Source organism: Harpia harpyja, chromosome 10, assembly GCF_026419915.1.
Source record: "Harpia harpyja isolate bHarHar1 chromosome 10, bHarHar1 primary haplotype, whole genome shotgun sequence".
Lineage (NCBI taxonomy): Eukaryota > Metazoa > Chordata > Aves > Accipitriformes > Accipitridae > Harpia > Harpia harpyja.
In genome coordinates this window covers 11,902,004-11,929,506 of record NC_068949.1, presented here as the reverse complement: position 1 = coordinate 11,929,506, position 27,503 = coordinate 11,902,004, and the positions used below count along the sequence as shown (strand labels likewise).

At 44.0% G+C, this 27,503-nt stretch overlaps 1 protein-coding gene across 1 annotated transcript in view; it reads right to left on the bottom strand.

Annotated features, from left to right (window-relative positions):
• The window catches only part of RTKN2 (rhotekin 2), a 210,112-nt gene that overhangs the window by 127,433 nt on the left and 55,176 nt on the right, over window positions 1-27,503 (bottom strand). Inside the window, exon 10 of the mRNA XM_052799817.1 lies at window positions 15,384-15,480. The gene's annotated coding sequence lies outside the window, so the exon portion shown is untranslated. The remainder of the gene's footprint in view (window positions 1-15,383; window positions 15,481-27,503) is intronic.

Sequence of the window (27,503 nt, the reverse complement as noted above, 5' to 3'; positions counted from 1 at the left end):
CAACTTCACAGTCCTTTAATGGTATAGGAATAGCAAGATGAACGCAGGATCTATAGCAACAAGAAAAACTATAGCAGAAATATGTATGCTATATTAAAGATAAGAAATGAGCAAAGGGGAAGATTTGAGTTTACTGTTCACCTCCATCTTAGCTATAATAAAAAGCACAGTATAAAGTACAAAATATTGTTAATTATTGCAATACTTAACATTTTAACCTGTAAGTGCGCTGACAAACCAAACCCCCATTGCTTGCTGAGCTTTCCCTCAAAGTGCAAGGCAGGAGCTTGCCACTGTGCAATGCACTGGGGTAATGCACCCCAGCCCTGCATCATGCCCCTGGCAAGGGCTGGCAGACAGCTATCCTACTCAGAGAAAAACCCTCCACACCTTGCCTTTAAAAGCTGTGTGTTGACTGAAAGCTTCCACAAATACTGAAATATATCACAATACCAGCAAACAAGACAGGACTGTACCCAGGTTAGGGCTCCTAGCTGTATCACTTGCCGTTCAGGACCTCTTTTCTTTCCTCGCCCCTGCTGACCCAGCGGTGCCACACTCAGCTCAGACAGATATGCCATAGCAGGGCACATTACCGCAGTACTTTTCTCTGGTGTAAGAGGAAGACTTCATACCATGGTTGATGTAGTACCCACTTATAGACTTTTGTGCCTGCAACTTACCTTTGTGTGCTGCCATACTAATGGTCTGTTCAAAGGATCGATGTTTTTGTAGCACAGCAAGTACAGTGTCAAGTGCAAGTGCCCAACAAACAGATCATGAGAATCATCCTCAGAACAGCTTACAGGGCTGCACCTGGTGGCTGTGATTCCAGATGACCAGAAGGCATGGAAAGACGTTGGACAGATGCTAACTGCAGTGCAGAGCTACAGAAATACAGAGACATCTTTACAGTAAGATCCGAAGGGGATGTCTGACTTCTGCTTTGAAATTCCCCAGCGCTTGGGCCTAATATGCTCAACATGGTGTTAGAGAAAGCAAAGGCCTGTTACTTTTGTTATTGCAAAATACTGCTCTGAGATGATAGGACTCTGTTTCACTTTCTCATAATCTTCAGGAACATAAAAGATTTCACATGTAAATTCTGGTATCGACATTAAAATTAAATTTGGAGACAGTAACACAAGGAAGATTTTCTGAAATTAGCACAAATAATACTCCCCACCACACGTTACTTAAAAAATTAGCAAACCCAAAATTTCAGGCTAGGCAGAAGAGTCATTTGCAGTAGAGAATTTAGATCACTGGTTATTGTTACTATTCAGCCAGACCTGATCTGCTCACTTTTAGTATCTGACATCTCCTGAGAGCTCTCTAGGACTCTCCCTTGACTGGTCTATCTTTACATGAATTTGAGAGGCTTCATAAATGGTTCCTTATTAGAAGGAAAGACCTCCGCTGACAGGACTTGGTTTTGAGGAAGGAACTGGGGAAAAGGAGCCATCAAGCAAATGGTTTGCAAGGGAAAACCCGCTACCTAATTCCCAGCAGCGGCCTCCCTTTGTTGTCCAGAGCAACTTAACCGAGACCTAAAATTTCAGCGGGTTTTTCTATTCCTTCTAGCACACCAGATCCCTCAACATTTAGCGATCTAAAAGCAAGGAGCCTTCTCAGGCAGAGCTACTGTACGTACAAGCAGGAGACAAACGTTATCCTTTGGGCATTACTGTGAATTTGAGGTCGGTCCTGATCCTTCTCCAGCTGAAACGAGCGTGTACTTTGCACCCAGGTAAGGGGGAGCGGGCTCACGCCGTGAGCCGGGAAGGCCGAGCGTTACTCCGGAGCTCTGCACCGCCGCCGGGTTAACGAGGCTGCCGGGGTTAAGCGGGGAGCTCCCCCGGGGACGCTCTGGCCCCCCATCCCGCCCCGGGGCGGCGGGCTCGGCGGCGCGGAGCCGAGAGAGGGCGCTGGAGCCTCAGGCAGCGGCGGAGCGCGGGGCTGCCCGGAGCCGAGCGGCTCGGCCTGCCCCAGGCCCCGGCTAGCGGCTCAGACGCCCGGCGAGAAACCGCCAGCGAGAGCTGCGGGGGCTGGTGAGCGGCCACAGGCTTGGAAGCACCTTGCCTGCTCCTGGTCTGAGAGATGCCCGAGGTCATGTGTGTTCACGGCTCCTGGGTTTTAGCGGGAGAGGGAGGTTCTTGTGGAAAGAGCTGCTGATGGGAAAGTGGAAGTCGGAGAAGTGGCTTTGCTTTTTGAAAAAAATAATGACACACACAAACGTCTTTCAGGGCTTTGAAGGGCTAAATTCTCATAGGAAATTGCACATATGGTAAAAAAATTAAGTAAACATCCAGGATGTATAGGAAAACACAACAAAAACGCAATTTTCAAAGCACAGGAGTACACCATGTGTTTACATCTAGTCTGGAGAGACTGAAAACAACTTCAAAAAGTTATTCATTTGCCTAACAGGCTATCCCTGTGACAGGAAAGCTGTCGGCCAGCTCTGCCTGCCCAAAGCCTCTCCCTTCAGCCAAGAGGATTCAGAGAAGGCAGCTCTGCTGGCAGCACATCCCGCCTCCTGCCACCACAGCTCAGGGACATTGCATCCCAAACAGCGCTCCTATTGACATGGGCATCCATACAGCAACATGGAAGGCTCCACAAAAGTAGAGATTTCCAAGCCACGTTGCAGAGTCTACGAAAGATTTGCCTTTTCTATTGGGTTGGTCTCTTCAGCTTCACATGAAGCAAATTCAACTAGTTTCTATTTCACATAGTCCTGAAAAGCATTCCTCCTCTCTCACCCAAACAATTACTCTAGAGTTTCCTTGAGTATAGCTAAAAAACTGATTTTATAAAGTCCTGCAAGCTAAAGACAAGTCTGATCCCCATACACTAACATTACTTCTTCTTAGTATTTCATATGAAAAGCATTGTTTATTCTGCTCTGTTGTCTATTTTGCAATTAGGGGTTCTCCTGAATGTAGGTCACAGAGGCAAGGCTATATCACATACTAGCAATTATTGCACAGCTGAACCAAGGGCCGATTTCTGTAGCCTGTAATAGTTCTTCCTAAATTTTTCCAACAAACATCTTTAGACCACAGCGTAAACAAAACATTGTGATGGCTTCCAAGTAATTTTGGCCTGCAATATATTGCTGATGTGGTATCCAGAGCAGGGTCAGGTTTATAACTTGGTTTCAAAAATTGAGGTTAATTAAGGCTTCTGTCCCCAAAACAGAAGCTGCAGGACCAATATCGTTGAACGGTGTTGAATATTCCCCAAGGTGAGCCTGGGTGCCTGCAATCTCACTCATCTTCTGACTTTCCAGCCCAAGACATATTCCTACGCTGATTCCAGATTAGGCATGGTGCTAGAGTTTTGTTGAGGAGAACCAGGACTGTTACCAAATTTTGTATGTCCCACTAGAAAAGCAGAGGACTGGTGTCAGTAGACTTTCCCTCAAATTTTTGGCCTGAAACACATTTCTACTTCATTGCCCACATCAGCATGAGGGATCCCAAAAACAGAGGCTGCAAGAGCATGATCAGCTTGACAGTTATCAGTAGATTCAAACATCCTGTGCTTCATTTTGGCCTCAGCTGTACTCCTCATCTACCAGGATAAGACTTGGGTTCCCTGCAGTGAGTTACAGGCAAGCTGCACATCTGAAATTGTTCCTGAGCTTCGCATGCCCTGAAGAGGTGACCTCAGAGAAATAACAGCCAATTCCACATACCAGCGGCTTCTACTGAGCACAGATACTTTCCCAGCCTGTGGGCCTGCTGTGGTTAGACTGAAGTTGAAAGGATCATACAAAGCTGAAGATAGCCTTCAGTAGACTAAAATACCTTCCACTTAATTTTGGCCTGAAATGGACTCTATCTGTTGTCAGTCTCCCAGATTCACACCTCCTGAATATATGCAGCAGAGCCATGATTATTACTCCAAGACCTCAGAAGCAAGCTAAATCTTCCAATAAAGGTGGGATCCTAATGCACAGCCTACATAAGGGTTAAGTTCAGCAGAAAAGAAAGTACAGAACTCAAATTATGAAATAATTCTGCCAATCTAGAAGATTGGCTCACGGCCATCACTTGCGAATTCAAAGGAACTTCCTAACTGTGGTCTGAAGCAAGTTCCCAGGGTACTGTTCAGAGGTATAGGACTGGGGTCTCCAGAAGAGAAGCTGCAGAGTCAGGATTACTACACAGTATTAGAAAATCTGGGAGAGTGAAATTGGTATCGGTACCTGGAGACTCTGGAGTCTTTATCTTAACTTTGACAAGAAGGGTATTTTGCTCTGTTGTCCAGACTGAAAGGCTAAGTAGGGTCAGAAGGCATAGTCAGGACTACAAGTAGGTTTTCACACCTTCTATAGGGAGGGTGGAGGGCTGCCCCTCGGGATGTAATGAAACACTCTCCCTGTTCCTAGTTGTCCTAACCCTGAGCCAGTGCTTCATGCTGGGTCAGCCATCTCTACACTGGATTCTACAGAAGGAGGAGGGTTTCACTCTAGGCTCCTGGGAAGATCTCAGGGCTTGCTGACAACTGACAGGAATAAACATCAATTGCTGCTTCGTAGCCTTGAGGCAGGAGGACCTTGTGACTGCAAGGCCACAGGGCAGAATTAAGACCATTTCCACACAGGTGGGGCTTGCCATTGTCTTACTCCATTATCACTCACTATCCCAGCTACGGAGGACCCAAAGATGAAGCAGCACCTTCAAGGCCAGGTTGCCCCCAGTCTTACAGCCAACTTTTACTCCAACTTTAACCACAGACCATATCCAGCCCAGACTAGACTATACAAAACTCAATCAATCTCTGCTGGTAGCAGAGTTTATTATAGCAGTGCAGGCTCAGCAAGATAACTACAGAGGAAGGGAGGATGTAAAGGGGTTTGATATGGAGAGTAGAAAAGTACCAGTGAGGGGAAAAAGCCAGGGAGGGAATGAGCTCAGTATTTCCCAGGCATTGTCACCAGGCCTAGACACCACCAGTAGGAATGAAAAGGAAAGTAAGATTTGGTCAAGGACGTGTGTGAAAGGGAAGCCTGATGGAAAAGAGGACTGAAAGCAACAGAAAAAGCAGGAGCAAGTTGATTCTTTTTTTTTTTTTTTTTTTTTAAAGGGGGGGGTGGGCCAAGAGGAAGGGCAAGAACCACGACTATATCTGTCACTCATCTCTCCCCGCCCACTCTGAGAAGCTTCAAAAGAGATCTGGAAAGAGAGAGGAAAAACACGACTGTCAGATATTACTGTTCCAGCCACTGAGTCATGGCAGGAAACTACTGATACTGTAAACTAGTGTTGTAAGGTCAGAGACTATTTGAGTTTTACCAAGGCTCACTGCAAAAAGAACAAATATTCAGTGGTAAGGATTTGTCCCTTTTGTAACTCTTGCTGTTACCATAGATCCGCTTCACCAACATGTTCGAAAAAAGCTGCCTTTATTTTAACATTTCACGTGAGTGCAGACGGTTCTTCTCTTCCTCTCTGCCTGCATCTTTGTTTTTATTGCAACAGATGCTTATTAGGAGAAGGATGTGGAGAAAGAGTAGAAAAAGCCTCCAGTCTTTGCGGTGCTACTGGATACTTGGGCTACTCCAACTCTTATAATTGCTGTGCCACAGAAAAATCATTTTATTATGATATTCTTATCCTTCCATCAAATTAGTCACTGACAGTTGTCACCATCTATGTGGCCTTTTCAGACACAGTCACCATCAGTCTCATCAGTGCAGTACATGTACAACGGGTGGAATTATTTGCACCAGGATGGCACAGCCATCCTAATTCCCACAGGAACACAGCAAAGAAAAAAAGCAGGAATTTGCTGTTGTGGGGAGGGCTCAGCAGCCTCCTCCCAGCACACTAGGAGAGCACCCTTACACTCCTTGCACTGCCCAGACCCAGCAGCCCAGACAGGTAGGCTCAGTCATGTTTTGAGGTTTTTTTTATTCCACACTGAGAGCTGACCAGGTAAAGCGTCACAGGATTCCCAGCTGCCAGCCCAGAGGCACATGCTGGCCATCCAGGCAAGTAACATTTTTCAGTTGGCAAGCCTTTGTGGAAAGGTAAGATGCCACCTAGCCCCAAAGTGCTGAAGAAAGGGAAACAGCAGACATTGAGGATTCAGGGATAACAGGGGAAGGAGCAATACAGGATGGAACATGGATTCTTGGGGAACTGTTAGCTGTGTCCTACTACTTGTCCTACTATTTGTTAATTAAATTTTTTAATGACTCACTTCAGTTTTGCTCCTGTTGCCTAGGCACATCCACTATGGCTTTGCAGCCACTCATCACAGTGGACACAGCTAGGAGGCTCTTGGCCCACTTCAGGGGTTAAGGCATAATGGGATGACTGTGTGCATCTGCTACTGTAACCCACTATGCAACCCACTAAGCAACTTTCCAAGTTGGTCATCTTAAGCTAATTGCTTCCATAAGTCCTGAGGGTCTCTATCCAGCTCAGACTTCTGAGTCACAGCACCAAGCCTGAATCAGCCTTGATCAAGTACCATTCAGCAGAAGGACACGATCTCAAGAACAGCCCAGTGCTAGTAATGCCTGCCAAATCAAGGAAGTCGGTCATAGCAGGGAAAGACACTGGTGACCCTGGCAACCCGTCCCCTTCTTCCTCCACCAAGAAAACAAAGCGAAACAAAACTTGACACATCAGGCAGGAGGCATTTAATCCAGTGATGCATGGAACAAGGGGATGCAGGAGAGTTGTAGGGAAACATCCTGCACAATCCTGTAATAAACTGGGAAGTCATGGCTGGAGGTAATACACCTCGTAGCAAGCTATGGGCAAGCACGAACACAGGCACCTGCATTGACAGAAGCACTGAAAAGCATCAAGTGTGGAATGCCTCCACCTTTTCCTGACAGTAGCTTTAAAGGCTGCTTAATAGCTTTGCTGTTTTAACAAATAAAATAATTTCTGATATTACAGAAACTAGCCAGATGCTATATGATGCTATATGCAGTGCATCACTGTAAAATATAGCATGGCTGAACTTCAAAACATTCCTGTCAGAGATCACTGGACTAAAAAAAAAAAAAACACAACACTATTCCCCTCTCATCTGGGCTTACAGGTACTGATGAATTTGACGACATGACGATGATTTCCAGCAGGGGAGCAATATTTGTCTCAGTTTCCACACCAAAAGCAGACATGGCAAAGAATATAATGACTCAGTATCACAGGGCGGAGACTAATTAGCAGCAGATCAGGAGCAAGCAGTGGTCTCTGGAAGAAGGTGCTTTCATGAGTAGAGCACAATCTTACTCATCGCCTGTCTTGATCAATTGCAGAGGTTTCCATGAAACAAATGCTAAGGCTGCCTCACTGTCACAAACTGAAAAAAACTCTGGTGGGGTTTTTTGTTTGTTTTAAAAGAAGTGCCTCTGTTTGGGACCTTCCCTATTCTTTTCTTCCAGTATTCAGTTTATCCTGGGGGGGAGAAAGCCCCCCATAGTAACCAAAATCCTACTGTACAGCAGGAGCGCTTATCAGTCAGTGCCTCCATCAGCTCCCTCTGTTCACTGAGGACAGACAAAAATATTGAGAATATGAGGACAGCACCATTCTTTCACTCAATCAATGCAAATGAGCTACAGGGTTATTTCAGCAATTGCTTCTTTCAAGACATGCTGTTCCCCTCAGTGATTTCAGGCAACAAGTGACCTGACAGCACCTACCTTTTCACTGGTCAAAAACTCTACAAAAACATTTTATCCAATTAGTTATCACATTACCCCATCAGCAAGGTGAATTTTATTCCTGCTGTAACAAATCTGTCATCATTCTGGGTTTATCAGAAAAGTACACTGTGAATACTCTGAAAGATAATTCTTGTCATGATTTAGCTGGTTTTTCTAGGCATATATTGGGAAACTCTGGCAAAACTAAGATTTGAATCTGGGTCTCCTAGTGCTCCTGCCTATTCTTAATGAGATGTACTGGATTGCCTCCTAGTAAGATGTTTTTTCTTCTGAAAAATCTATTGCTCACTTAAGGCAGCTTAAATGCTCAAAAGCCCAAGAATTGATTTGTTTATTTTTAACTAAAATAGCAAGTGCATTTTTCAGGAGCTGATGTATGCCCATTCATATTGAAAAAGGCTTCAGCAATTAGCATTTATCTTTAGTTTTGCAGGGCTGATGGAAGGCACTGACTTTATGAATTTTAAAGTCTCCATTCCTCAGGATAAAATCAAAGGTGGGGAGCAGAGCGGGGGTCCTTCTGCCATACGCTGCTCTCAGCTCAGCTCGGACTGCAGGAAGGTCAGTCAGGATGCCCATACAAACCAAGAGAAATGGAGCTGTCTGTTGAGCACCGACCTCCCCACTGGCGCAGGTGCTTCTGCACAGCTCCCTGATCTCACATGGGCTGGGAGGAACTCCCTCCTGAGATAACTCAGACACTGCCTGAGCACCGCTGCTTTAAAAAAATACAATGAACACGGGCAAATGCATGCCCTGTAAAATATTTTGAAGGGTTTTAACAAACACCTTGTATTTGGTGACCAGGAGTTCGACAAGCAAAGGCGACAGGCACCACCCACTTATCCCAGCTGACATCCGACCCATGCCATCAATGTGACACAGTGACGAGGCCCTCCAGCTCTCTCTTGCCTTGCTGGCCGGTCATTACAGCATTTCCTTAAGGCAGCAGGAACTCTGGCATCCTATAAATCCTCTCCTAGGCAACAAGCTGACTGACTCTCTATTTCCTACATTTCTTTGCTTTTTCATTCATTCTTAACTGCATAACTGGCAGTTCCATCCACCAGGTTTTCTACTTCTGCAGCTTATGATTTTTGGAAGCAGCCAACAGGATTCAGGAACATAAACCTCCCTGCAGCAGTGGTTGGGCAGGCTTTTTTCCAAAATCAGCCAGGCTAGGAAAGGCACAGAAAGCACTCACTCTGACACAGCGCAGCCTGGATGACCTCCCCTGAGTGCTCACACAAGCTGAGGTGTGCAACAATCTGTGGCGGGATGGAAATAGTGATGAGCGGGGACAGATTTATTTTGAAAATAACCATCCATGGCAGGTTAAACTTGTTTCCTGGAAAGCCTGGCCATGCATGGGAACAGGCCCTCAGTTTTATACCCCTCCACAGCCTAGAAGGCCATGTCAGCAATAGCAGTGAGCAGTGGCACAAGTGGGAGGCAGCGGTCCCGTACGTAGGACATGTCCTCGTCCCTCTCCTCAGAGGGCACGACTGGAAAGAAGTACCTAAGAGCTGCCCATGCTGCATTGTTAGACCTGTGTCCTTCAGACAGGCCTGCCAGAATTTCACATCATGTCCCATGCTGTGCAATGACTGCGCAAATGTTGACGCCACTGGTGGCCTCAGCCTCTGTCTGGGGCATGAAATCTGCCACCTAACTCCCGAACATCACCTCAGATAGAGAAGGACACATCCCCACAGTCTCAAAGCTCATACCACTCTTGTGACAGCTGCAGAAATTACTGTGGAGAAAACCAGTTCAGTACTGAGAAAGTACCACAATAAATGTGAGAGACACTTTCTCTCTCTACAGTTCATCATCAGAAACAAGGCGAGACCTAAGAGACCAAGAGACTTTCTTGCCACAGCCCAACACTGCAAGCCAAGCTGCAGCCCACACACCTCTGAACTACTCACTGATCTTAGAATCATAGAATCATTTTGGTTGGAAAAGACCTTCAAGATCATCAAGTCCAACCATTAACCATGCCCCCTAAACCATGCCCTGGAGCACCCTGTCCACTCGCTTTCTGAATACCTCCAGGGATGGTGAATCAACCACTTCCCTGGGCAGCCCATTCCAATGTTTGACAACCCTCTCCGTAAAAAAATTTTTCCTAATATCTAACCTAAATCTCCCTTGCCTCAACTTGAGGCCATTTCCTCTTGTCCTATCTCCAGCCACCTGACAGAAGAGACCAACACCCACCTCACTACAACCCCCTTTCAGGTAGTTGTAGAGAGCGATAAGGTCTCCCCTCAGCCTCCTCTTTTCTAGACTGAACAACCCCAGATCCCTCAGCCGCTCCTCATAAGACTTGTGCTCCAGGCCCCTCACCAACTTGGTTGCCCTCCTCTGGACACGCTCTAGCAGCTCAATGTCTTTCCTGTAGTGAGGGGCCCAAAACTGAACACAGTACTCAAGGTGCGGCCTCACCCGTGCCGAGTACAGGGGAACAACCACCTCCCTGTTCCTGCTGGCCACACTGTTCCTGATACAGGCTAGGATGCGATTGGCCTTCTTGGCCACCTGGGCACACTGCCAGCTCATATTCAGCCAGCTGTCAACCAGCACCCCCAGGTCTTTCTCTGCCGGGCAGCTTTCCAGCCACTCTTCCCCAAGCCTGTAGCGCTGCATGGGGTTGCTATCTTCTGCACGATAGCTCTATGAGTCTCAAACCAGTGGATATGGTCGACTTACATATATAGATTTCAATTATGTGTAAAAAGCCAAATTCATTACACCTTAAAGCATGGCAGTTTTAACTTGAAGTTTTCAGGCTTTTCCCTATCTTCTGCTGGCGAGACCACTGTATTTGCTCATACATGTGAGGAAATTTTCCCAAATAATATCGGGGGGAAATGTATGTACATCTCTCTCTGTAGGCTGCCCAAATCGCCAAGCTTGCAGTGAGTGATGCAGTAGCTAGGGAGTAGCTAAGAGGATTGAGCCTGTGCCTGCTCAGTGGGAGGCACAAGGATCATCTCACAAGGTGTCAGCAGATGGCTGTGTGCTGAAGGTATCTCCCTAGTGACACCCATGGGAAACAGCTGGCAGAAACCTAGGATGAGGGTCAGTTGCCTGGACAATTTGTCCAACACAATTTAGCCACCTCTGGGCATCTGCAATGCCTGCATAGGGCTGAGACCACGGCACAGGACACTTGGGAGGCCACTGCTCCTCTGCAGCAATAGCTGGAGTTCAGGCACCATGGGTGTGGGCACCTCAAATGGCACTAGTCCTCTACATTTATGCACCTGAATCATTCCTCTGCAAACCAAACTAAAACCAACTGGAAAAGCTGGTAACAGCAAGAACTCAAGTTATAGCTCTCCTGTCTGAGCTGTTACAATTAGTTTAGGGTCTGACATGTATCACAATCTGACAACAATTACCAAGAAAATACCAACCTAAAGGGCAGTGACACACCCTCCCTACTCTGTTTACAAATGTCATGGTCATATGAGATACTAGTCAAACACATCAGCAGACTAAAAATAAACCACAATAGCATATGTTGATAAATATTTATTTCAAAACAGTATAACCCTTTACATGACTAATGTTAATGTGATTTCAGACTGAGAAGAAAACAACCAATGTTGATTGCATGCTCACTGTGTTCAGAGTGAAACAGGTAACTACCATCAACCCTAGCATTTTATTCTCCTATTAAAAAATGTTACTAGGTATATCAAACAATCAATGCCGTTATTGTTTTTAATATGTCAGTGAGTAATAGCACAGGATGCAACCATAATGCCCACAGGTATCATCTTGGAAGAGAAGCAGCTGTTTGTGAGCAACAGGGTTCATCCTTTCAGGACCTGTGGGCCTGGTTTCATGCGCCAGCCAACAGAGCCCGTATCATAGAGAGGTTAGAAGATGTCTGCCCAGATCTTTATGGGGATCTTATTCCCAGTTAGATCACCATCAAACCATTTTCACAATAGCATCTGCCACTGAACCGATGCTAATTAGTCAGTCCCCCCTTCAGCGAGGGTGGAAGACGTGACAGCAAAGATAGAATTCTTTAAAAAAATGGCCCCAAAAGCCCCAATAAGGATTGCAGCACTTTGTGGCCTACACCGTGCTTGTCACAGGGCAGGGAGATGGAATCTGCATATCACAGCATGTTGCAATAGCTGCGGAAACATCTTTCTCTTCCTGCTTCCTCTCCACCCTTGTTCAGAGAGTTAAGGTAAGATGGGAAAGCAGCTGCAGCTTTTAGAACATCCCATCTGGGGACCCAGGACAGCAGTGGCAATGCTCCTTCGGTGTGCTCTACAGCCTCAGTTGCTCTTTGGTTGCTTTAATGTTTTCTCTGTAACTCTGTACTCGATAAGTTTCACTTCTCTAACTGTTGTGAGTAGCATAAAGAAAATTCATAGAAGATCTTGAACAGTTTGGATGGTATTGTGGTATTGTAATAGGGGCCGCGCAACAGACAATGAAGTCAAGAATCTACTGAAGCAAACGGTTCTGTGTCAGGAGTGAGAGAGAGAAGAATTGGGAGACGTGACTTGACTTGGGGAGAGGGATTCACGGCTCCATGAAAGTCTATGGAGTGACTATTCTAACACTGAAATAAAGTAAGCTTTCCATTCTGCACACCATAACCTCTAAGTGGAAAAGCAGGGCTCTTCCAGGGATGAGTTTAACAGGCTGAAATGTCCATAGGGAGAAACACAGGAGTCCCGGGAGTGTTGGAGTCTGCATTTGGCTCTTTGTCACAGAGAGATGTCTGGAGAGAAAGACCCTGATTACCTAACACACAAGCAGCTTTATTGGAATTGTTTGTCCATCACGCTCCCAAGAATATGGAGACAGAAAGGGATATTGCATGGTTGGGTATTTCTCCAGTTCCTTGGTGAAGACAGAAGCTCCAGGAGGCTTGGAAAGAGTTCTTTGAAAAGAAAAAGCGGTGTGTTTCAAATGAGACACCCACCTTCTTCTCTAGGATGATGTACTGGCAATGCCAGAGTGCAATGAGCTGCTCTGCTGATTCCCTGAAGACCGGAAAGCCTGAGTGTGAATGGCAGATGCTCTGTCTCCTCTCTTCTACATCCTTCCAAACAAAGCAGGGCCCACAGTGCTGAAGGGGACTGCTGCTTGTAGCAATAACACACACACTATGGTTGCCTTATCTATCTGAAGATCCACAGAGCATTACTTAGGCTACATGCCCACTACAGCATCTGCCCACTCCTTATACTACAAGGGCCTCCTAGAAACACTGAGCATACTGGTCCAAAAGCAATTTTCATTTTATCTCAGATTGCAATGACACAAGCACCGTGTCCACCCTGCTAAATGCACTCAGCTCAGCAGTTTACCAAACACACTTGGAATCTGAAGGGCCAACAGGGAAATTGGGTATCAGTGCTGACAGCCTGAATTTTAGCAGTCAAAGATAAAAGGAGGGTTATAGAAAGAAAGTGAAACATTTCAACACACATACTTATTCTACTGTTCCATCACACATCTGCCTAAGTTGCATTAATCTGCAAATTTTCTCTACAGTTGGCCACTTTCATGAAATAAAACTTATTTCTGGTGAAAAATAATATATACAGCCCAACACTATGTGCATCATTCATGCAGAATGGGAAAGCACTCAGTGCAGTGGGAAAGGGTCATCTTATGAATGCTGCAGAACCCATAAACAGATAAAAGTTACATTCAGTTCCTGAGTATTAAGGAGTACACATAAAAAGGAGACCCTCTGCTAAGATGGCAGAAAACTCAAACTAAAGGAAGAGGGAAAGGACAGCTGTGGATACTCGGGCACATACTGCTTGAGAGCTATTCCAAGAAGATGTCATTTCAAATATAGCCCCCCATAGCAGGAATTTGCCAGGTCCACAAATAAATTTCTCACTCTTGGACAAAGACATCCACTTTGGAGAGACTGTCTGGTGGGCAGCTGGCAACATGACCACCAGGACAGTATGATATCTCCTTGTGTCCTGCTAACTTTTTATTATTAGGGAGTGCTCTCCTTATGTAGAGTGCATGACAAAAACATGCCTCTATAGTAAGGTAGATTCAACCAAAACCAGCAGCAGAAAACCTTTCAGAAAAAGATGTTCTTTCCAAGTCCTTTTTACTCTCTTAGTAGTTATACAAGTTCAGAAATTAATGTAATATTGTGAAGCGTTACCTCAAGAAATACATATACTTTGGTACTTGTGCTGTGTTCGTATAGAGCATTGCTGAAAGCCCATGGACTTTCTGAAACATGCCATAAGTGTAAATCCCTGCTTCGGTCGTGTTCCATTTCTCTGTATGGGAAACTAAACCAAAGACTTAGCACTCTACAGAGCTGAGTATATGATAATCACTAAGTAGAAACTCTTCATGTTTGGGAATCCAAGACATCTCCCTTCCTTTCCAAGAAATCCCTTGCTTGATCCTGGCCAGCCATGGGAATACAGAGAAATATATATGGTCTGACTTGTCAACCAGTCAACAAACTATGCAAAAAAGTAAATGTCCTTTTTCCTCCCATTTATTTCCCACAAGCCTCTTCTATAAACTTTTCCCTTCCACACACACCAAATACTTGAAAACTATGGGCTTCCTGTGCTATGGGATTGCTTAGATTTTGTAACGGCCTCTAGTTTGAAAATGCTTCGTAATATTCTAACACAAATGAATACTTTTAGCCAGCCCCCTTCAGCACATACACATATTTTCCTCATGTCAATGACATTAATTTAAATAGAAGATGTAACAAAACAGGAAAAAGTATTTCCTAGTAAGGTGTTAAAAAGCTGATAGAAACATGCAGATTTCCCGATTACCATAGCATGTTCATTTTTAATTACATTCTGTATGTGTCATTTCAGACATGCTGGAAACAGAGGAATTATCCAATATATAACTTTGGCAAATATATTTACAAATATATTCCAGAGTCACTGCCACAGATTTATACTACAGATAGAAACCCTCAGTTAAAAGGAAGGCAGTAGTTACTAATCCTTGTGGTGGAAGAGCTATTTCAAAATGTGAAATCAACCACATCCTCTTTAGTATGTACTTAACATGCAACATAGTCTTCCTGGATCTGTAGAAAGCTTGAGACAACAGCTCAGAAAATACATTTCATGTTAAAAGAAAGGCTCACGCTGAAAACCAGCTATAATAATTAGACATTAATACTGACAACTATGTCCATGTTCAGCCCTGAAACAGGTTTGTGCTCGCTCAGAGCTTTCAGACTCAGTGCAAAGGCTGAAGGAGGACCATCATCACTTTGGAACAACAAGGAGCAGGAATTAATAATCCAAGCCCCTAGACTTGAGGTCCTAGACTCCAAGTCCCACCTGCCCAAGAGCACAAGAGAAAAGGAAAGGGAAGACACACTAAACACTTCTTTCAACTCTAGCATCTCACAAGTGTAATCCAGCTCCAATGCTTTCCAGGGTGGCAGATCCACCTAACCCCATCTACCGCACCCGCCCATCCAGCCTCATCACATGTCCAAAACACAAAGTCAGTTCTGTTCAGTGAACCTGCAGAACACCTAGACTATGGAAAAGACTGTATCTGAGCACAGCATAAAACTGAATTTACTTTCAAGTAGTCAACACAAGGAGCAAGAACAAACTGCTTCCAAGCTTTGTGCCTTCCATAGTAACAGCTTAATTTCTGAGCTTACCTGTAGCTGCCATACAGCTTGGAGTTCACTGCAGATTCATAGCTGTCCTCACATTTCCATCACACAGGTAACAGGTAGAAGTGCTGTTCTCTTCTTTCTGGGAGCAAACAAAAGACAGAGATGATTTGTAAGTATTTATTGAACACACATTTCAGTCATTCAATTAAAGACCAGGAAAAGGGAGCAGGAAAAAGGGAAACAAAGCCAGTTTTAAATCAGCTTAACCTCCAAGCCCATTTGTCCACACCTTTGCATACTCAAGAGCAGTATAAGGATGCCATGCTGACAGTAAGCGGTGGCCAAATCAAGAGAGAGTCTATGCATCTACATGGGCAAATTCTCAAGTAACTGGGCTGCTTGTCCCAAATGTTTTGTTGCACTGTTAAAACAGCTGACACTCAAGACTACAATGACATGGAAAACACCTGATGTAATTGGGATTTAGCCTTGGTAACATGCCTTTACCACCAGCACATAATAAAACTTCCACAATTAAGTAAGCAACAAAGCATATTCCTGCTTTTCTTTTTTTTTTTAGTAGTTTATGATGGCATAAGAAGCCTTGAAACAGGTGCTCTTACCATTTATTTTACATGGTTTGTTTTAAGCTTAGGATTTTCCCATGCTAAAAGCAACAAGTCTCATGCACCTGAGGCTCCTGCAGACCACTGAGGAGCTGATGATACCAGAGTTTTGCAAGGCACAGCACCATGCTCCAAGGCTGGAGCTCACTGCTCAGTAGTCTCTTCGGAGACTACCATGGTGTTTCCAAGGCAGAATTACCACCTATTTTGCTTATGTGCAAGTTTGGGAGTCCTTTTCCCACCTTCTGCAAGTGAACTTGCATTCAAAAACACAGTTTATGCTATTTTATCTCTATTCAACCCAACAGCTCTTCAGCAAGGTCCCTGCAAACAGAAGCACTGGTGAGGACCACAAGCTCAGCCCCACCTCAGCAGCCTGCCTGAAGTGGCTAGGAGGGGCCAGCCCCTCCTCAGCTCCTCCACAGGGCTGATGGGGAAGGAGGACAGCCAAAAGCACATGAAGAGAATTTAGTTTAGATCTTGCTGAGAACTTAAAGCAAACATTTCCAGAAAAGAGGGCAGGGGAGAGTCACAAATCCACATACACTGCCTGGCCTCCAGGTGTACCCGTGCAGCCATGCCCACAAAGCAAAGGCTGCCCAGCCATGTCCACGCCATGCTCTGAGCCACAACAGCAGCCCAGAGACAGCCACAGCCCAACAGCCATCTCCTCATCCCCTCAGGATGGGAGTGCCACGCCTGCAGCCCTTTTATATCAACAGCCCCGCCTGCTGGGAAGGCCCAGCCAATCGTGTCACAGAGTGGCAGAGGTGGTGCCCTATGGCTGCGGGGCAGGAAGCCCAGAGCCTGCCCACCATGGGGCTACCCTTTCCCAGGGCCACTGGAACCAGGCATCTTCAAAGCCAGAAAATTCCCTCCAAAATATAAATTAACTTCTCTGCAAGTGCCTGAGGGAATAAAACAGTCTGTGCAGTAACTGGAAAAGGGGCACTCTGCCCAAACACACAGGACATCCTGCTAGGAACATCTCAACTCCAACTGAACACTCACGGGGCAGGGGGGAATGTATAAAAAACAGGAGCTGCAAAAAACATGAAGGTCTGGTCTCCAGCAGTGGGAGCAGTGGGGAGACCTCAGGAAAAAAAAACAGCTCAGTATCTTAAACAGCTGCACTCAAACTGTGGTGTTGTTTCTGGTAGAGCCCATGTGGCGTTGCAGAAAACAGTGGAAGGAAAGGGGAATTGAAAGCCTTGGAGGGGCTCTGGAAAGCTGCCTTCTCTGCAGGCTGCCCGCCAGCCAGCTGCCGGCTCACCCTTGCGCAACTGCTCCCTGCGGCCAAAAGCACCCAGAAAGGGCAACACGCAGTGAATGGGGGTCATGTGGGCACAGAGGTGTGAGAGCACCGGGTTGAGGGGGGACCTGGGACACCTCCCCTTCTCCACGGTCCCCGGGGATGCCTCAGTCCATGCTTACACCAGATCCTCCCTGCCAGCAGTGAGCGGCCCCTCAGAGCATCCTCCCTGCAGGTTGACAGAGCCCGGGGCAATGGTCGGTCTTCCTTAGTGACACTCCCATCCCTAAATACATTTTCACCACAGAGACTGTCTATCTCATTGATCTCTCGTCCCAGGAGAAGCAACTTTGTGGGGCTCCAATTCCTGCCTGTTAGCTCAAGCCAAAAGGAATAACTTTAAACTAAGAATAAATACTAGTTAACCTGAATCTTTCTCCGTATTGTGATCTGAACCAGATGCTGTATCTATCTTTAGGATGCTTTGAGATGCACCCTCTATCAGCAGCAGGCAAAAATAAGATTCCTTCTTTTGATAAAGTTAATTGCGGGCCTCAACAAGACCCATTTCTTGGCAATACTGTGCTCTTATCTTTAAATGCTGTGAACTCACAAGGGTTTGAAAGGCTGTATATTTTAAGTGCCTCCAATACAACAAGTTTTGTGATCAAGAAGAATTTAATCCAGCAACTTTCCCATGTCCTGCTGGAAAAAGAGGTGTGGTGAAGGTGAGTTACTTCTCGCAGTGAGGACAGCTTTTGCAGTGCTGTCCCATAAAACCCAGCCAAAGGCCACACAGGAGCATGGCCTAGATTTAGCCCCGCAATGCGGGGGAGAGTGGGGTAGAAGCCGTACGCTATCTCCTGTTGAGCTGGCTGAAATCAATAGCGCTTTATATGGGTTTTAGTATCAGAGAGAGAATAGAACAGGGTCAAAAATGAAGATTTATTTCCCTGAGTATATCAACATTTTCAAAGCTGCTTTGTTTTGATTTTTTCCTTTTGTTGGAAGTAGCTCCAATACTTTCTAAATTACTGAAAACCATTGTTGAAAGTTCATGTAACAAAACTGTGTTTTTCATTATGACTGTTGGTAATTATGCAGGCAACGTACATATAGAGAGGAAACTATACAAACCAGATTTACTGTAGAAGCCGAGACCTTTCATAAATGCATCTGTGTTCTCTTGTAGAAAAATAGGTTATATGCGGGAAAACATTTTTGGGCTTCAAAAAACAGCAACAGGGATACCAAGCAACTCTTGGCAAGAGCTGAGCTGTGCGAAGCTGAGCTCTGCCCAGTTCCATCTCTCAAGCACCTTCTGCACAACACAGTCTCACATCAGCTAGGTTGGTAGCCAGTATTAGTGGTATAATCTTCACAGCACTTCAGTGTGGACACATAAGTTTTAACAAGCCTGAAGATGAAGGCATAAAATTAAGCCTCTACCATTTTAAAATTGTATAAACCCTGTTTAAGTGGTTTAATAGTGTGATTTGTTTGTACAGCACAAACATCATTTGTATATAGCAGCACAGTAAGTCCAATGATGTGTCCAGCAGTGCCAGCTACCCAGGGGATGGCATACCTTTCCATCCCCAGAACCTCTGCTGCAGAATGCCAAGGCCTTGCCTCTCGGTCTGTAGGACACATACCTCTCTTGTGAGGCCAGGACATTACCCACCCCCTTGTTATGTGGGCACGTGAGGAATGGCCTACATGTCAGTGCACCTGGTTAGCAACTGGGTCCTCTGAAAGAGATACTGTTATTGGTTGCCCTGTGTACCTGACTGTGAGCACCACATCCACCAGCACCTACTGCTGCCCCTTCAGAAAGGCAGCAAGGCAAGGAACCTGGGCTGTGCGTGCCCCCAGAAATCATCTCCTCAGCTGCCAGGGGAGAATGCTCTTCCCACACAGCTAGAAAGCCTCAGAAGGCTAATCAATAATTTCAGTTTATTGGCTCTTGCCTGGAAATGAGAGGAAATGGTGTACAGCTGTGAAGAGCTGGGCCAACCATAATAGTTACATCTGCTCTCCTAGAAAAAAGCCCACAAATCTATACTGAAGGAAAGAACGGCAGCTCTGTCCCCCAGGATAGCTGGAAGAGATATTTGGTATCCAGAAACATTGAGGATGAAGTACTGTTCCACCTTCTTGGTGAGTCCAACCACCATATACCTCCTCTCGGTGTCCTGCAAAGTGGCTGTGTTTCCTAAGGTAGCAAGGCACTAAGCGTGCAGAGAGAACCATATGGGACAATCAGAAGTTACCTCATTCTTACCAAAACTGATGGGAATTATATAACCAAAGTTTTTTGAGAGCCCTGCTAAATTTAATGCCTAAATTGCTCTTAAGTCCTTGTATTTACGATATTGGCTGGCCGTAAATCTCCAAAGATACTTTGTCAGTAGGAAACACTGGCCAGAGTTTAAGCTAACTGAACAGAGTCCCAGGGGCTTTGTGTGTATTTTAGGCACATAAAACAACCTTTAAAAATCTGGTCAAGAGTCCTTTCCTTGAACTGAAGGCTCATGTTCTTAGATGAGTCCCATAACCAAAACTGCCATTGTAACAAACACACAGGCATTTCCTTTACTGGATGTGGGTAGGTTTGATGCCTGCACTGGTTATAAGAAGCAATGTCCTGGAGAACATGAAATTTAGGAAGATGAGTAATGTATGAAGTGTGGAGGCAGTGAGAGATGATCCACATAGTATGTGCTATTATTTAATAATTTATAAATAAATATCAGCTTTCCCCAAACTGCCCCTCAGCCTAGCAATTATATGTTGGCTGATTTCTTGTTAGTGCTGTTCTTTTATAATAACAAACTGTTCCCAAAGCCTCACATACAGAGAGTTAGACAATCAAAGTACTGTGTGCAATTTTCCACTTAATTCATTCAGTTAGCTGCAATTAAAACAATACAATTCAAAGCCTTGTGTGTTTCTCTGAAAAAATACAAAACTTTAGTTGTTACTATTAATATATACAACCTACAAGAAAGAGTTAACAAAGCCCCTTTGTCTTCCCTGTTGTAGTAGAGTAATTTTCTTACCCTTTTCTGTAGATGCCCTTGCAGTCATCAATATTTCTTTCTGTCACTGTTTTACAAAAGACACACTTTTCATTCAACTGCACAAAAAGAAAAGGAATTCAGTGGGCCAGATTCACTCAGTAGCCAGATCCATTCACCACAGCTGCCCAGGGAGGAATCTAGGTGAAGGTGCAGGGGTCTCAACAAGAAGAGAATTCAACCTATTTAGGAGGGAAGAGATCACCATTTTAGCAGGCAGTAATCAAATTTCCGTTCAGAGTTTACCTAGATATTTTACCTAAATATTTCATATTTCTGGAAAAGCAGTGTCTTCATGGCTACTGATATCTGCTCACCCACTTAATATAAACAACATACCAAATTTTAGCATCACTATAGAGCCATTCCTTTTTTGTTTTATGGGGTTTCACTAATGAAACCTGATGACAATCTAATTAATATTATACTAGTTTCACAAGTGCAAAAGAGAACAGAGGCTGTACCTTGCCCCACAAGAAAGTCATAAGCCATCCTAGTAGAGCAGCTGTGACTGTCTCCCATACCACCAAGCTCCCCTAATACTGTGCAGATTTCCATTAGCCAAGAACACACTCAAAGTGTGCAGTGCTCAGAGAGCAGCAACATCCTTGCAGTCCAAGGATGCACTGTGTTTGTCCAAGTTCCACAATGTTTCCAGAGCTTCTGTGAGCAAGGTACATCTCAACACTGTCCCAAGTAGAAGACTGCTCCTGATGTGCTACTATTGAGTATGTTAATTCAGTATTTCAGCTCTAATTGTTGACATAGGCTTTGATTCAGCCTACTCCTGCAACAGAATAACAAACCACTGATTTGGATCTGTAGTCTTAATTATTATCCCACCAACATAAATGAGCATTTCATTTAAGCTCAGTTTCTCAAGAAAGAACTATTGTGCCTGCTTTGATAAAATGGTATGAACTTTATCCAAACATCTATCGAATTACATGAAATCTTATTGGAAGAATATGTTCTGAGATTTTGTGAATAAAGTCCCCCAGGAAAAATTAACACCGAAATGTGTGTCAGAGCAGAGACTCCCAAAGTCTGGTCCAAAGGGAATTCACAGCTCATCTAGTGCTCACCTTTATTCTTTTATTCCAATACACAACAGCACAAAAAGGGGATGGCAAAGTAAAGAACCAAAATCAGCATTTCTTTTCCAGAAAGGCAGAACTCTCTGCCAAACCCAGCTCCAATTACAGAAACACTTTCCAGTATTTTCCTTCCTTCCAGTTACTGCAGTTCTACAAAGATGTTACACAGTGATGAATGACAAGGAAGGCAATTCACCAAACAAGGTACCTATTCCAAAGTTATTCTTATTAAAAGAAATGCTAATATCATACTCCTGGCATATGACTTTATGCTTGAAAAATCCTGCAATTTACTTATAATCTGGGTGAAAGAAATCTACTTGAAAGACCACATCTCCCAACTATTGATGAATGTTTCCAGCAAGTCTAACAAATAAAAACCCCCAACCATCTCTACTTGGCACATGTTTTTTCCAAATGTGTTTTCTTAGCTTAGATCACTATAACAGGGATAACACTAGGCAGATAGCAACTGTATGTGTCCTGTAATAAACATACTTTTCATAAGGCATTTCAGGGCAACTGGATTACTAACAAACTTTTTATAAAGCTAAACTTATCATCAGTATATACCAAGGATCATGTTATTACAGTAAACTATATACAGTAAGACACTGTCCATGAAATCAAAGAGATATTTCATATCACTTTAATATACTGACATTATTGACCAACCTATAAATACCAAAAACATTTTCATTATCATCTACACTTCACCTTCTTTATACTTTCAAGTGCCCTTATGTCCAATACCTGAAAACATGCAATTCAGTTCCACAGGGTAACTCCAAAAATCACATCAAGGAAGTTCTTTATTGGTTTTTCTCAATGACTTCCAGATTAAGTGTGCTCTTCTATAAACACAGTAAAGGCTTTCTGTAAGTGTCTAGTCTAAAAACACACGGTTGAGGTTAGTAGATCTTTTCAATCCAGCAACAAAGGACGATGCAACTGTAACACAGCTAATAACTCCACTGATGACATGCATACTGGAACAAAAATCAGTGCCGAGACCCTTAGTATCAGAAGAATAAAACCATATTTAAGAACTAAAAGAAGATTATGGAGCACACAAAAGGAATAGGTTTGTATATGGAAGTATCTACCTTTTACCTACTCACCTTTCAGACATTTGGCTTCATTAAACTCCCAAGTATCAGTGCAAGAATGAGCATAAATGCCAGAATGCCAAGGTAAGGAACAGGCAGACATTGTAAATCTGTTCACAGTAGTGTTCCAGATTGGTGCTAAAATAAGAGTTATGAGCTACATTCATTTCAAGTAAATGTAAGAATATCTATACTCAGTTCAGGCCTTCTTTAGTCATCATCTACTTGGGAAGAAAGGAAAAAATTATAGCTTCTGTAGAACAGCATTCATTTTTCTCAGTGACAGAAAGTGAAAGCGAACAAACTCTGGCCCTTCTCCAGTTCAAGTCAAGGAGAGTTATGTGTGCAAATCCCTGAGGGTGACATCTATCCAGCCTAATATGGCTGCGCTTACTCACACCGTAAGCTCCCAGATCAAAAGCAGTTGGCTCAAGCCTCCAGAAGAAGAAAGGTTTCACAACAAAATATTCTTCCAAATAGAGGTTGGGTGCACAAACTTACCATGTCTCCTTGTAACAAAAGCTTTCTTCCTTAAAGTTTGCTAGAAGACGTGATCTATACCAATCACACCAGAAGAGCAATAGAAACTTACAGTGACCTTTCAGGCCCCTGAATCTTGAATAGTTTGTTATGAATGGATAAGTGTTATCCAGGCCTCCTAGAACAGGGAAACAAAGAAGAGCAAAAGAAACCCTGGAGTCCTCCAGAACCTCAGCATTTCCATCTAGCTTTCCATTTAAGTATTTCTACCCTTGATTATTGATACTAAACAAACCCATGGACGCACAGAATAGTAACAAATCATCATCAGCTAATAAAATTAAACTAAGCTAGACAACATTGCTATATTGAACAAAATAGATTCTTCCCCCAAACAGCAATAACAAGAGCAGACAGAAAAGCAGCAGATGTGTGGTAACACAGACCTTCTGCTGGGAAGTCAAATGGGCAGGCCTTGGCAGTTGTGTAAATTCTGTGGTTTGGTCCTGGAGGTTGTGGCTTCAGCCCCAGGTCCCAATTCCTTACCACAAACCACTAGAGACCTCTCTGAGTAAATGCAAGGCCAGCTCCTTCTCATCGAGGCTCCATCAAATTTAAATATCATCCATGCAAAAGGCCTCCAGCTTAAGCATCCTGCCATAGGCATGGTTATTCAGCACAGCAATATGTAGGCATGAATCAGCTGGAGCATGAGATAGATGAGACCCGTTCAGCCTGATAACCAGAGAAAATCCTCTGACCACCTCCCATCCCCGCAGGCTGCCTGTCTTGTTGGACAGCCCCTTGGGAACACAACTCAGCTGCCTTCTCTGAATCAGACACATAGGACTGCAGATTACTTAATATTGCCTGTATTCCAGGAGAGTCCTGGGGACCTTAGTCATGGTCCTTGGCCATGCTCCACTAGGCACTTTACATGCACTAGGCAAAAGGCAGCTTCTGCACGTCAGGGCTACTCTAAGGAAGGCCTGTCCACTTGCAGAAGTACCTGCAGAACAGCAGCTTGTGGGCCACTCCGCGCTCTAGGATGCCGTTCCCAGCATCTGAACATAGCTAACTTAGCCTCTGTTTCTGAACACTGTGAATGAGGCATGATCACCAGTGATCAAAGCCACCCAACGTGTTGACACTGGAGGTGGACAGATTAAAGCCACACGTGGGGCAGCCTCTGCTTTGCATTTCAGTGCAGATGTACACAGAGAAAGGAGTGAGGGCAGAGCTGAGACAGTGGGAAGCTTGGAGAGAAGAAGGGTGTCTGTTACTTGAAATCACTCTAAAGCACATTACAAATCTGTTAAATCATTGTGGCTTACCCTGTATTTCAGAGTAAATTAGTAACTTTCCAGAGGGAGTGAAGAAACTACCATTCCACTTTTAAATAATGAAAATGCTAAAAAACCTACACTTAACAGCTCTAAAACTGTGGCAAGTCACCCACCAACACCCACTCCTCTTGTCAGCAGGCTTTTTTCAGCTTTGCCTATTATTTGTGTCAAGCCAGAGATGTTTAATATTTGCTGTGCTTATCTGCTCAACTTTAAGGAGCCCCAAATGTTACAATATGTACCTGTGCCACTGACCTCTTTCCCCATGGCATTTTGATCTAAGTAAGCAACAAGCACAGTTTCCAAAATCATTTGGATTCACTGGCTCTGAGTACATAGCTGTAAAAAATCTGCTTTAAGATTAACATCCAATTTTATTCATGCCTGAGGCTTCACCACAGCATCTATTTTTGTAAGATTAACAGCAAGATCCCAATTCTCCAGAAATGTAAAGAGTAACAGCCAATTGTAAAAGGAAAATGATGTTTCCTAACCTGCCCTGCTCACATCCAGGAAGGTACATTTTCCTAGCCCTTTCCACGGTGGGTGTAATTTCTATTTGTATTTTTGCACCCACAACATGTAGCATGTGTATTAGTCCTTCTGCCTTCCATTAGCTGAAATGCATTTCTGATGAAACTGTGGGTGCAAAAAACACTAACACAAATCTCACATGTGCAAAGTGTCCCCTGAAAGACAGCTTTTACTCTGGAGGAGCTAAGAAACAGCCATCTTCCTGTACCTTGCACAACAGCATTTTGAATCATCTAACTTGAAAATACAAGTATAGAAAATGAGCATTTGATATTTCAGCTAATCCATTTGAAATGAATATATATGAAAACACTTGTTTTTGAACATGGCAATTGGAGGACAAATTGAGGGCCATTTTTAACCTAAACAGCAAAAGAAAAGTTGCTTTAAATAGTGCCTTTGGTATCTGTCAATTAGAGCTATTGCATTGCTGTCAACTTGCACTCCTTCTTTAGTTCCAGTTTTGCTCCATCCTACACAGATCTGTACAAATCAATTGTCTCTTGCAAACATGCACTAACCACTGGAAAGTGAAATTAATAAAGTGCGAGAAAAGCTGATTCATAAAGCTGACACTCCTGTGCCAAGCAGCTCTGGGTTTCTCCCCTCCAGCTAGCTGTTTGAGATAGGCAGGCAAAGTGGTAAAAGATTATCAAAGTGCAACTGTCATTCCTGACAAAATGCATCTCAATGCTGGAAGGAATTTTAGGTTTTAAGCTAAAACACCACCCCAAAGGGTTTCTCAGAGCCTGTCAATATCGGTACCTTGGATGGAAAGCTACCACTGAGCGCAGTGTGTCCAACATATAGAACCTGCCACAAAATGAAGTTCTTCATAAGAAAGCTCATCTCAGTCTTGATTGGTAACAATAACAAGGACACAAGATGAGACCATCAGTCTCAATTGTGAAGACAATGTTTTCCTCCCATATTATTCTGTCTGTCATGTTCCCTTCAGGTTCCAAAGGAATTGCTGTCTCATACATCATTATTTCCCACAAAGCTTGAAAGCCTTCAGGGGGGGGTTCTTCCTGCCCGCTGTACCAGCCTTGATGTCTGAGTACCTTCAGAACAGTGACAGAGGCCTCTGCCAGCAATAAAGGGGAACATCTGCATACCAATTAAACTGCTGAGCGCTGAAGAGTTAAAAAAAAAAAAAAAAAAAGAGGGGGGCAAGCCTTGAAAGTAAATCTGAGCCAAGTTCTAATTAACGCCCTAGGCCCCGATTCACCACAGCACTTAGGCATGTAGTTAACTTTAAGCATGTATTTAGTTCCATTGAAGTCAAAAGACAGCATCGAAGAAGCAAACTACATTAGCACAATTTAATACTCTTTGGGCTAATTAATCAGTCATAAAAATTAACTATGAGAACTTAGTCCTTATTCCCCTTGCTGTGACATTTCCAGATAAAAATACTTGGATGTGGCTGGAATAAGCAAAAAGCACTACCTTGTTTGGCTGTTATGGGCTGCTCAGTCCTACAGCTGTGAAGGCCAGTCCTGAGAACAACTAAAGGAACTGAGCTCTCTGCACATCACAGACTAACATCTGTATCTTCTATGTGGTGGCAGCATGCAGGCACAAAAAGCACAGACCTTGTCCTGAGGAACAGGAATCTAAGAAATGAGAATTGGCAACAGATGAGCAAAGCCATCAAGCAATGGATGGCACATCAGAGACATCTTTCCTTTTCTCTGTAAAGAGGCCTTTGTTCACTGCAGTGCATCAGTGTTAGTTGTGATTGGAGGTGGCAAGGAAGGGCAGCAAAGAGGGCTGGGTAAGTGAGGGAGGCTGAGTGCAGATGCGAGTTTGGAGATAGAACTGGTGAGGTTACCAAGAGAGGCACTGTCAGGCAGCACTGGGGGAGAGGAGCGGTGCTGATGTCTAAAGGGTAGGCAGACTGGAGTCTGGTCCAGCCCCAAATGTGGGCAAGGGCTAAAATTTCCTCGATTTCAGTGGAGCAGGACTGAGCCCTGTAAAAAAGAAGCCCAGAGTGCAATCACAAAATAGCTGAATAGTCCCAGATACATCCAAATCTTTTCCCAACTTGGTAAGCACACCATGGTGAATGGCTGCCAAAACTGCACCAACAATGTGCAGGCTAGGTTTGGCCTGAACATGGTCTCCAAGGGCCCAATATGACCAATTTTCTGAGCTCCTGTTGACTTCACAAAGGCATGTGTACAACTAATCATTCTGTAAATCCGGATGCAAGGAGAACAGCTGGCTGATAAGGGTCGTCTTGCTAGGATTTCTGCAAAAATGAAACCACAGAAAGTTCGCTGAAGTATCATTAATGCCGTACATGGACCTATAAAAGCTAGGAAATCGAGAGCAGAGGACATAAACTCCTGGCTGACAATACTTCTTTATCTCATCCATCATGAAAACAAAAAAGAACAAAAACAACCCCTAAAAAATTAGAATGCCATGAGCATAAAAGAAAGTACCAGCACAGCTTTTCAGATTAACTTTTAATTTCCTTGCTTTCATTGGTTTAAGAGTTCTATTGTTGCTTTCTTGTTTTTTTAATTGCAGATACTAAAAATTCTTTTATCTTTCAAAGTCCTTAAAGTCTGTTATATAAATACGTAATTAAAGCCTCTTTCAACTGGGTATAATTTACTCTATAACA